This window comes from Phasianus colchicus, chromosome 2, assembly GCF_987193195.1.
Source record: "Phasianus colchicus chromosome 2, bPhaCol1.hap1.1, whole genome shotgun sequence".
Lineage (NCBI taxonomy): Eukaryota > Metazoa > Chordata > Aves > Galliformes > Phasianidae > Phasianus > Phasianus colchicus.
The window spans coordinates 55,276,897-55,289,091 of record NC_143437.1 but is presented as its reverse complement, the minus strand read 5'-3'; the positions used below and the strand labels follow the sequence as shown (position 1 = coordinate 55,289,091).

At 38.1% G+C, this 12,195-nt stretch overlaps 1 long non-coding RNA gene across 1 annotated transcript in view; it reads left to right on the top strand.

The window, feature by feature from the left end:
• LOC149919036 (uncharacterized) overlaps window positions 1–12,195 on the top strand; it is a 64,506-nt gene that overhangs the window by 26,321 nt on the left and 25,990 nt on the right. The window contains exon 3 of the long non-coding RNA XR_016464729.1: window positions 6,654–6,714. This is a non-coding gene — a long non-coding RNA (uncharacterized LOC149919036). The remainder of the gene's footprint in view (window positions 1–6,653; window positions 6,715–12,195) is intronic.

The following is a 12,195-nucleotide window of genomic DNA, read 5'->3' as shown; positions in this document are numbered from 1 at the left end:
CATCTCTTTGCCATGTGTTTTGAACTAGTAGAACAAGCATTTAATATCTGATGTTTGTTTTAGGTAATTTAAAGGGAAAAAAATATCCCTGCTTAGCTTTGGTGCACAAATCTCCTCTATTCTGAAACCTCTGAAACCTTCCTGAAGAACTCCAGTGTTTTACATCCAAACTGAATCTCTTGAAGTCTTAGGAACTGAAGTATTGTACTAAACTGTAAATGAAGTAAGAAGTGGTAGACACAGTATACACAGTGTAGGGCATAAATACAGTATAATCAACATAAAAACAAGAATAAGATTTTTTTGTGCTTTTATACTGAAAATTTTCATGAATATTAGTTATGGATATTTTTGCTTAGCAAACGTGGAATATTTGGCATGTGAGAGCTTTGTTTGCTACAGTGGTCTTCCATATCCACATTCCTGTCTCTTTTGGAGGTTGACTCTGCCTCAACAACTACAAAAAGCAACTGATATAGTTACTGCTGGGGAGGAGGGAGGCCATACAGGGCATTTCTTCAGTGCTGCACCAGCAGGTAGATTTTTCTTGCGATAAAATGCAGCTGAAACCTACCAGAGACTTTATGTGATCAAACAGCTGAACAAAATACTTCTTTCTGGAGCTCTCTCCTAGCACTGCCTATCTTCTCTGATGTCTGACTGCCTGATATAGAGCTCGTGCACCTGCTCATCCACTGTTCCCACCTTCCCTCACTCTTCTTTCCCTTATTTTTTGCCATACTCACTCCCTTCTATAACAACTTCATTGTAACACTTAATGAAGCTGGAGATGGCTGAATTAATTTGAATCTTACAACAAATTTAATGTAATCTCTTATTTTGTCCTATTCCTTTTTTTCATTTTTTTTTAAATTATTATTTTCAGTCTGTTTTATAAAAGCTTCAGTGTAAGGACTGTGGCATTTTTATGTTTTAAATTACCTAGGATTAACTTGATATGGTTCACATTTTCATTGGCCTTAAAAAACACGATATTGTTCAGACATTACATTTTACCAGCATTTCCCCTGGATTCTGAAACATGAGATAGGACACACTGACTGTTTAAATACACTTGGTCACAGCATGTATCTGCCAGGGGCTGGACGTGGAAAATACACTGACTCTACATTAATCTCCTTACATTTTTGGTTACCTACTCATCTTGAATGCAATCCCATTAAAAATTGCATATCAAAATGCTGTCAGATATTAAGTAACTTGTACTTTAGTATTTCCAATTCTTACTTTGTTACCTGGGTGATGCAATCTTGCATTTATCTGAGGCCATGCAGGCCTCCTTCTCAGGTAGCTGCTCTTCCAATATGCAGTCCTTGCCTGTATTTTTCACCAGACTTTGCATCACCTTTGATGCAAGAAGAGAGAACAAATGGGAGCAGCAGGCATGGTCAGGCAGCTAAGGTTCTGCCACACATTCTCTGTGAGACTGGCTAATGGTCTTATATCTGTAAAAATGTGGAGGGAGAGGAAGGGGAGGAATGTAAAAGAAGGAGGGAAGGCAGGGACAGAGTGCAGGTAAGTTGGATCTATGTGGGAAGGAGGGAAGAGGGTGATGATGCCGCTACAACATTAGAAGGAAAAGTGTACCGGTAAGATAAAATGATTAAGAATACCAAGGATGTGATTCTTACAGGATATGTTGAAGGTGATCAACAAACATCTGAAGTGTTAGGTATGATCCTTAAAGTAGTGGAAACTGCAAAAGCAACCCCCAGAAAGATGCTACTGTTGCATGAGTTTATGTCCTTTTTCAGTTTTGTTACTTTCTGCTGGAATGCAGACAGAGAAATCATAGGAGACTTGATAAATGCTCTTTCAAAGAACAAAGCTTGAAAAAAATGTGGTGAACATCTGAAACAGTCTCAGATAATTCAGCTTTAAAGCAATTAAAAATGAAGTTCTCCAACCAAAATAGTGTATATGTCCAACAAGTAGAAGGAAGAGAGTGAAGCTGAAGTGAATGCCAAGCTAAATGCAAAAAAGAGAGTGAAAGTCTGACTCAAATCGCTGGACATTTTTTTCTATAATTTCAATATGACCTACATTTCACATAATGTGTTTTCTTTCAATTATTTATTTATCCTCAAAAATGTTTGTATGAGTAATGCATTTGGGAAATATGTTATTTTGACTTCCAGGGCTCTGAAGATGTCCTCTTTCAACATAAAAACAAAAGGAGCAAAAGATCAAAGTGCTTTGTACTGTCCTCCTTATGCTCAATAGAGTCAGTCTACTGCCTTTCTTTTGACAAACACTCTGTTTTTCACTTAACTCTTTTTGAAGCCATGGGCCTATGCATTGTTTAAGATTTTCTAACAATGAAAGCATCCCTTCTAAGACAAGAGAAAAACAGATTCTTTATTCCAGCCTCAGTAGTTAGATAACACAGCCATGCTAACTGTGACTGTTTTTTTTCATGGTGAAGTTTTCAATTAAAGCTTTCACCTGCATGATTCAACATTTGATTTCTTGGTGGAGGAAGGAGGAGAAGGAAGAATGACCTATTCAATTTTTATCTTCTGATCAAGTGTTATTGTCACAAGTAAGAGTACAGGTATTTGTGGATATAAATAATTCAAAAATAAGTTGGAGATGAAAGCTACGTTCAGAGTTCCTTAATAGTGGAATAGTGGGATAATGAAAAGCAAGGAAGATTTGGTATAACCAATGAAAAAATTTGTATGCTTGAAATAAACAAACATGATATCTGAAGAATTTATTTATATATATGAAAGGCAAAATCTCTCAGTTAATATATACTAGGATAATGTTTGTTTGCTGAGCATGTGCTGAACATCTTTCTACTCTTTTCTTAGAATAGTCTATTGTCTCTCTTTGGTTAGCCAGACTGGGGTAAACGGTTCATGTAATTTAAGAGTTACTAAATTGCACAAATCTTTGTTTGTTGTACTTTTCACACATTGCTGGAATATCATGCCAATAGCCAGATATTCATTACTCAGACAATATTTTTCATTTTGATTTTGCCAGCTCCATCTTAATGTTTTTACACTCCTTCCATGTTTTTAGTGAAGAGAATAGCAGTCAAGTTGATGAATTTATTTAGCAGAGGTAGAAACATGGCAGAGTTTGGTCATTGCCTTGAAGTTCTGTCTTTTCGGTTCAACACCAGAAATAACCTGGCTGACAGGAACTTTAAAATTTTGTCAGCTAATCTCTCTTCAAGTGAATGACAAGTGAAGAGTTACATGGCCAAGCATACAAGAACAAGTGGTTGGAGGTTTTTTGTTTGTTTGTTTGTTTCTATCATTTCTGTGATGCAATTGATACTTTTATACCAGAAGTTGTTCACCAGAACCAATGCAGACAGGGCTGCTCCAAAATTCATGCCTCCTATTTTATTATGTGTGCGCACAGAGGCAGTTGTTTGTGCACTGCAGTAGAGATTGAACCTTCCCACCAATATTCCATTACGTGTTGTTGCCATGCAACAGATGGTAGCAGAGAGGCAGTCTGACAGCATGGCGTCTGACGTGGGAGTGCATATGAAGCGAAGGAGCGTCACTGAATTCCTACATACAGAAAAAACGGCACCCATTGTCACTGAATTCCTTCATATAGAAACCTTGGCAACCACTGACATTCACTGGCACTGAACATATATGGAGACCAAAGTATGGATGTGAGTACAGTGAGGTGGTAGGTGATGCAATTCAGCAGCAGTGACAGCAACATTTAGTCACTTCCTCTAGTGCAGGTTTTTATGAGTGTAGCATGCAGGCTCTTGTTTGTTGCTGGTGAAAATGCAAGCTAATGGTGGTGTCTGTGTAGAAAAATAGTGGTTTGCAGTTGAGAATGTGTTTTATCAAATAGTGTTATTTTTTCTTTATATCTGTGGTAGTTTCCATGAAAATGAATAGGAGGCATTACTTTTGAAGAAACCCAAGCATTTATGAATTGCAGTGAAAAGGAAAGAACAAGTAGTTGAGATAATAGCAGTAGATTCTCTCTTAAACTAGCTTTATTGTCAGAAAAAAAAGGGGAAAAAAAGAAAAAAAAAAAAAGAAAAAAAAAAAGAACCTGCATCCATAGCGTCTTACTGATTAATCTTTCTTGTTTTATTCCTCATCCTTAGTTTTCTGGGAGTCCCCATCTCTAGCTGTATAATGAACTTTGATACAGAAAAGCTTTGATGTTGCTGCTGTTTAAGTTAGCTGTTTTGTATATTGTCTATATACAACTTGAGATCATTTTGATGTTTCATTCTTTAGTTCATCTCATCTGGCAAATTCATAAACCACAACCTAGAAATCGAGGAGCCATTCCTTGTAATTTCTAGACCTCATTCAGACATGCACACAAACTGTAGGTGAGATTCACTTAGGAACAAGGCAAAGGCTCATTCACTGAGATAAAAGCCACAGGGCTTCTATTTATCTAGCTCCTAATTTTCTTGCTAGCCAGATAGGGAATGAGCCAAGCGACAGAGATAGTAGAAAAATTATTTACTCAGAGCAACAGAAATTAGATTAGTTGTTAGTAGATATTGAGCTCGGACAACAGCAGGTTTAATGAAAATGCTATGGAAACCTAAATACATTGATATAGATGTTTGGGCAAGTAAGAAAGGAGTTTTAAAAGGATGTGCAGGTGGTTAAGCTCTGGACAGGGCTATCTGTCAGAAGGGGCTTATGTGGAACAGGGAAGATTGTTGCAGTCATTCAGACAATGAATTGTTCTGCTAATTGGGTTTAACGGTAGATTTGTGTTCATATCCCCTTTTTTTTTTTTTTTTTTTTTTTCCCCGAAAACGTGGTACAGGAAAAGACTGCTAGATCCCCAAGGTTGTTTTCTTCTGCCCACAGCCTGTTTCATATATCCCATTAGTGAGCTCTTTCTGAGAAATATTTCTTCCATAGAGGGACTTGTCACATAATCTTTGGGCAAGTTCTTCCCTAACTGTGTCATGTATCCTGCAATTGACCTTCTGAATTCAGGACAGTTTCAGAATGAGTCTGAGCCCTCACAGGCAGTTGCTAGCCCTCACCCTCCAGAAACATGAGGAAATTCCTGGGGATATGCTGTGTATCCACCTCCTGGTTATCAGGTTGCTCAAGGGCGCAGAGGTTCAGAGGGGCATTTAATGTGGACCAGCATTCTTGGGACACTAGGGAACAAGAAGAGAATATTAATATCGGGAAACCCAATACTGATTTGCAGATTATCAGCTGCTGTGTACCTATGTATGAACTCACGTGATAGTATCTGTCATGCTAATCCTGAAAGCTACAGATATCTGACCTAATTTCCTAAGACCAGCCTTCATTACCACTGTCTGACTAAATCTCTAGAGAATGCTATAACCTTCAGGAAAACTAAACCACCAGGATGGAAAGGGGAATGGAAAAGGGTGAGTTGCTTCTGACGAAAGATTAAGTGGATGATGAAGAGACCTCCATTGACCAGGCAGGAAGCTGAGACATGGCCTGATCAATCTAAGGGAACAAATGCAAATACAAATGTATAGGCCATTATATTGGAATAGGAGAATCAGCATCTTTGTGCTGGCTTGCTGCACAAGAGACTGAGAATAACTTTACAGGGAAGAGGGTGGCAGACTTTTCTGGTGAATAAAATATTATAATTTGGTAATTGTGCTTTAAAAGGATACACTGACTTATTAGGAAAATGAATATTGAAATAAAGAGTAAGATTTATTAACAATATCATGGTTGCTCTATAACTGTCTGAGAGGAAAATGAGAACTAAATTAGATAGCTAATACTTGTTACTGCCGATGCATTCTGCTTTGACCAATTTACTTTGAAATTACTGACACCCATCCCCCCAGGTTTTTAAATGAGCAGAACTCAAGAGGTAAAATTTACAATCTTTATTACTAGAATCAAAACTTTTGTTTTGATTTGTTAGTTTGTTAACTATTAGCATTGCAGTAACCATGATGGTACAGGGATAAGTGATGGGCTAAGTTCACAAGGAAAGATCCACAGTTTCCTTGAGTATCTGGGAAAAAGAGGCAAGCTTTTGGTTCACATGCTTTTCCCAGTCTGTTCTCCGATTGTCAAGCTGGGCAAAGGTGGCTCAAGCACTTAGCTCACATCGATGCCTGAAATTGCTAAGCAGAATTCAAGAGCCTGGTTGCCAGCAGTGCTGGCTCCCTCCACCTGCTGTTCGCTCTGTCTCCTGCAATGACAAGATAAGCCACCTCTGAAGAGTGTGTATGCACATGAACTGGGGGCAAATTTGAACAGAGGTCAGTGCATGTCTTTCACTGCTGAACGCTTTCAAATCCGTGAAAGAAGATCACTAGGAAAGATGCTGGTATTTATTTTGTGGTATGATTAGTGCAGCAGCTGCTAGATGGTATGCGGCATCATTTGAAAGGTTCTCAGTGAAATTTCCTATTCACTGTAGGCAGCAATTGCTTGGATAAACCTTGCATAAAGTTGGTGCACACAGTACGATCATGTGCAAAAATACTTTTCTTCTCAAAATTATTGTTAGTTTGAATACAGCTATAAAATATGTTTAAAATAGTTTCTTAAAGATTTCAGGCCTAGTATATTGGCCAGGCTTTGTGGCTTGAAATTAAACCCAAGTGAATAATACATTTTGAATAACCTGAATTACCTCTTTTTTTTTTTTTACAGGATTATCAAAGCATATCCCACTTTCTTCAGTTGTTTTTGAGAAGCATTCAAACATTCTGTGGTAAGTTTCAACTCTAAAATCTGTGTGTGCATTTGGTATGCATTTCAGCATGTTTTTCATTGTTAATATTAGATGTCATGGATTCATTCTCATTTTCAGTTAAGTTAGATATAAAAATGATATATTGCAAAAATTGTCAACACTAGCATGTTGAATATCAATGTTTTGTTACCAACTAACATTTATACTACTTCACCCTGACTTTGATATCCATGGATCATATGAACATGAACAAATTTTGTCTTGTGTGTGAATGGTTGCAGAGAGAAAATCAATGAACTGCAGAGGTCTTTTTCTTAGCATTCAGTCTTCTATGCTGAATTGCTTGATGTGATCTTTGTCCATCGGTTTTGCAAAAAAAAAAAAACCTCAAACACATACAATGTGTGTTTTGTGTGGTAAAGTATACTTGACACCTGAAATTTAGATTACGTACTCGTTCTGTCCTGCTCTTTCTTCCAGCAATCTACTATGGTGGTGACTATTCAGAAAGAATGTGCCCTAACTTTAAGTTAGATTTTCTCAATCAGTGTCTTTTGCAGGCTTTCGAATGATGGTCAGTTATCCCACAAGATATTTCATCCAAGTTCTTTGGAGTATCTATTCTCAGGTCTCATGTAGCTGCAAATCTGTAAGACTGTGTGTATGATTTATTTCTTATGCGTTTCCCTAGAGTGTGATCAACTGAAGGAGAGGGGTAGCTGCGAAGGGCTACTACTGCAGAGCTGAGTAACCCACACAGATGGTACATATGAAACACAGATTTCAAGATTCTCATATGCCTGAATGGGTCAGCATTTGCTTTTGGCTGTTTTTTACCCATTTACTATAATACACTTAGCAATTATAGCCCAATTCAGAAGGGAGCAGAAGTACACAAACTCACAAGTACTCACAAACAAGTACATTGTAGAAATTGTGAGGTGAAATAAGGTAAAATAATGTCACCTCTACTTTTAGTTGTTGTCCATGTTTAGTACCCATCCAGTGTTCCTGGTCAAGGTGCTTTTCAGAATTGAAGACCTGAAAATATGTGTTTGTTTCCTCAGTGTATTTTATAAGTTCGGTTTATGAATCTGCTTCAGGAACAGATTCATTTAAGAGCTGCAGAAGGCTCCCTTATTTGCCTAGTATGGACATAATATTACTTTCTGCGGTCTCGGGCTAGACACAGGCAACATGTATGAGGGCAGGAGCCTTGGGAGCTGCTGGAGGTCACACTGTTGTCAGCTCAGAAATGCTAACCAAGGCTACAGTCTCTTCATCTTCCCAAAGAAGATGAGCAGACTTGGGGAAGACTAGCTGCCTTTAAAGGTACCTTTTAATGCTGTTCAGTTCCAAAGTTGGCTTTAGGCAGGAGCCATTGCTGTGGATTTTAAAGTTTCTCTGTCAGTATTACAGCATCTGAGCATCTGGACATGTTCTAACAAGTAAACTATGCAAAAGAAATGTTGTAAGATAGCATACCTGGCTGGGAGAAAAAAGGGGTTAGGGATGTCAGGTCAGAAAAGTGGCCTTCACAAGAGACGTATAAATATAACAATAAAGTTGAACAAACTTTGCTAGGTTTTATCCCTACTCCCTGAAAACATTTGAGGTTTCCGAACCCCTTATATTTGCCCAAAATTCTTGTAAAGACAATCAAATCTCCAAATATCTCCAAATATCTGGAAGGGAGAGACAGTGGTAGATGTTGATAATTCATCAGACAGAATGTGTAAATCCCTTCTATTTCATGAGAGGACCCTTTAGGCTATCATAAAAGCTTGCTGACTAACTTCTGCTTATTCATTCTGGCAGATGTGTCTCTTCAGTTCCTACACAACCCAGAAGCTCTCCTTTAGAGAAAAAAAACTAATCCTAAATAGGCTTTTCAGGGAAATTACAAGAAGAGCCTGGATTAGGCAGACAGCTTTCACTGGTATGTGTTGTAACTCTATCTACTGTGAATTCATGAGGTTAGATTTAGGCTTTGAAGGGAGGGTCTGCGTGCTTTTTTCAGAAGACCCAATTTCCTTTGGTTGTGGGCTGATACAAGAAGTGGAGTTTTGCCTTTGCAGCAAAGCATCACAGCAACTCCAGGAGCCCGAAGCATTTGACCCTGAATTCAATAGATGCTCTCTCAGCAGGAGGGCTTGCTGTGCTGGGCTATTGCAATCTATCTGTGGGCCCTGTCATTAATTGCCACCAATACTAAAATGGAAAATATTTTCTCACTCTCTGTTCTTAGAAACCCAAATACAAGAGGTATTGAATTTATGAAAGAGTTTTACCAATACTTTTTACCAAAACCAATTCCCTGGTTGATTTCATCAGGTTGGTCTACAGCAAGGTAGAACATGCTGTTCTTCCACACGGGCGCTGTTTTAAATGAGGCGACAACATCAAAAGCTTGTGGGTAACAAGAGCCAGGCCTGATTAGCAACAGTTGCATCAACTCCCATTAAAAACGATAAGTCTTAAGACTCACTATTTTTAATATAAAGCTTTAATTTTATTAACTTCGTGTTAGATCCCTCTGAGTGTGCTCCTAGCCCTTAGAAGTGACTCTACCCAACCCCTGCCCTTGGAGCCCTATTTTGTGTCACCCCAGGCCTTCACTTCTACTGCAGTTGCGCGGTAGGGCCAGGCTCCAGCTCTGCCGCAGCCATGCCTCTGCCCACCCACAGACTCTGCTGACCTGATCCCTGACTTGTGGGCTGACCTCAGAACCATCTTGTTGCTCTGGCCCTACCCAGGTATCCCAGGGCTGTGTCACACTCATAATGCCCTCAGCAGATCTGACCCTGACGTGTGGACTGACTCTCCAGATTGACCTTGGACCTGCCCAACCACCATGGCCAGACACATTGAGCAGCAAACCCATATGAAGTTGCCCCAGCTCTGTGGGGGCTGGTATGGTTCCGTAGCTGCTGGCTATCCTACTGTCCTCAGCTTGGTGTTGCATTGAAGAACACTTCTGAACAACCTTAATTACCTTTATTTATTTATTTACTTAAACTGAATGAAAAGGGTACCAAATTTGCAAGCAACAGACTAAAAGGATTTAGAATTAGTAGGATCAACTCAAACTAGATTAGTTTCAGTAGAAGGAAGACCCCTCATGAAATGCAAATTTTCTTTGATGGTCATATATTGGGTGAGGATAATAGTGGTGCTTCAGAGTGTTAGGACACTCAAACTAATGTGAATTCCCAAATCGTTGTAGCTGTGATGAGATGCCTTTATAGATTAATATGCTGTGCTTAGCACTAGTATGAAAATAGCTTAAACAACTTGCTGAAACATCATAGTTGTGTAAACTGTGACATAAATAAGGCAAGAATTCACTTTTCCAAGACACTGTTCATTTCTTACAGTTATTTTCTCACTTGCACAGACTCATTTATTTTGTGTTCTCTCACTTAGCAGTGGATACAATGGAGGTGCTTCATACAAATTATTAAGGGCACAGCTTCTGTTTATTCCCACAGGACAGCTCATATTCTATTACATTATATTGATGGCAACACATTTCTATAGTCATATTCACCATGATGCTCAATGAAATCTGACGTGCAACCACTATACTTTTGTACTTTGTAGCCTATATTGAAAGAGAAATATAATGGAGTTTATTGCATGGGCTGTAGGTGATGTGTTCAAATGATTTAGAGGCTTTTTTGTATATGCTTGCTCTGTCTACACCTGCTATCTCATGATTTTCCTATTCCTATTTTTATCTCATCTCTGCATAGGATTTTGTCTTCTCTCTGAAGCCTATAGGGTAGTTGGAAAGAAATTAGCACCGAACACCGTAGTGTTCTTCATTAGCTGGTAAGAGCCATTACATTTTCAGCACAATCCTTGGGAGAATTGTTAGATATTTTTTTTCTTCTAAAGACTAGAAGTGCTTTACTGAGAGTTTTATGGCTAGGAGATTTGACTGAATTACAATTTACAGTAAGATAATGTTGCTGATGGAAGCAGTATATGACTATCTGGCTCCTGAAGGATATTCTTGACAAGTTTTATGTGTATGCTTTGAAGTTTGGAGATGCTAGGGCTCATCAGTGAAGAGTTTGGTACAGGAATAAAAGTTTTATTTTTTTCAAACACACTGAAAGAGCTTTTTTTTTTTTTTCAAATTGGAAGAAAGGTCAAAGCTGACATTAAGAAAAGAAAACTAACCTGAGTCGTTTTATACAATAAAGTTATAAGAAACTTAAAATTGAAAATGGTATTCTTTTAAATGAGATGAGGAAAGTTGGGTTAGGGACTTTTTTTAAGGGCGTGTAGCAACAGGACAAGGGCAAGTGGTTTTAAACTGGAAGGGGGTAGATTTAGACTAGATACTAGAAGACATTCTTTTCTGTAAGGGCAGTGAGACACTGTAACAGGTTGACCAGAGAGGTTGTGGTTGCCATCTCCCTGGAAGGAGCATTCAAGGCCAGGTTGAATGGGACACCGAGCAACTTGGGAGGTGTCTCTGCCTGTATCAGGGGGTTGGACCTATCTTAAAAGCCCCTTCCCAGACCATTCTATGGGTCTACGACACTCTTGTCTCACTGTCTCAGTCTTCAACTTCTTTTATTTGATAAATATAGCATTAAAAGAAATCCACCTTGGCACTGGAGCTGCATTAATAAATTTCTTCTAAACTTTTAATTCAGACTTCCCAGTGGTTTAAAAATGCACTATGACTCCATCAAAAATCTGTTTAGTTTCCTTTTGGATAGAAAACTGATAAAATGCATTCACAGTAGAGAAGGAAAGTGGTAAGATACAGGCTGAAATGTTGTAGGATGCATAACATATTGCAAATTACATAGGCATTAAATGGGAAAATACCAAACTTTTATACAGTGTGTTCTGAGAAGAATAAAACTCACGAAGAAATAGAGTAAAAGTATAATTAAGTTGACATAATACACTGAATACACTAAATGGTATCATTTTCAGTAGAACGAAGAAAACACAACATGGCGGGTGCCAAGCATATTGGAAATGTAAAAATCTTCATGAAAAGATATACAGCTCCCTGCACTATCTAAGATAATAAGTCAATAAACAAATCAATTGAATGAAACTTGTAACAAGCTTGTAAAAGACTGAGCCTAAGGGCCACACAATAGATGAACTGTAGAGTTATAGATTTGCTTTGCAATCTCTATAGGTAGCAACACATCAGTGGAAGAATGGGTACAGTACAGAAGCAGAAATATGTGTACCTACACATGAATAGAGAAATACATTAAATTCCTTTGCCATAGAATGTAAAGAGATAGAAAGTCATAATAGCAAAATTATATCATAACAGATATTCGTTATTACATTTCAGTTTAACTGCTAAATACTTGTCCTTAATTACTTATAGATTTGTTTTTCTTTCATTCTGTAATGTATAAAATTACATATTTAAAAATAAGTTCAATGGGATATTATTGTGCAGCATATTTGGGTGGAATTTACAGCAGTTTTGCTACTTTTGCTGACTCTTCT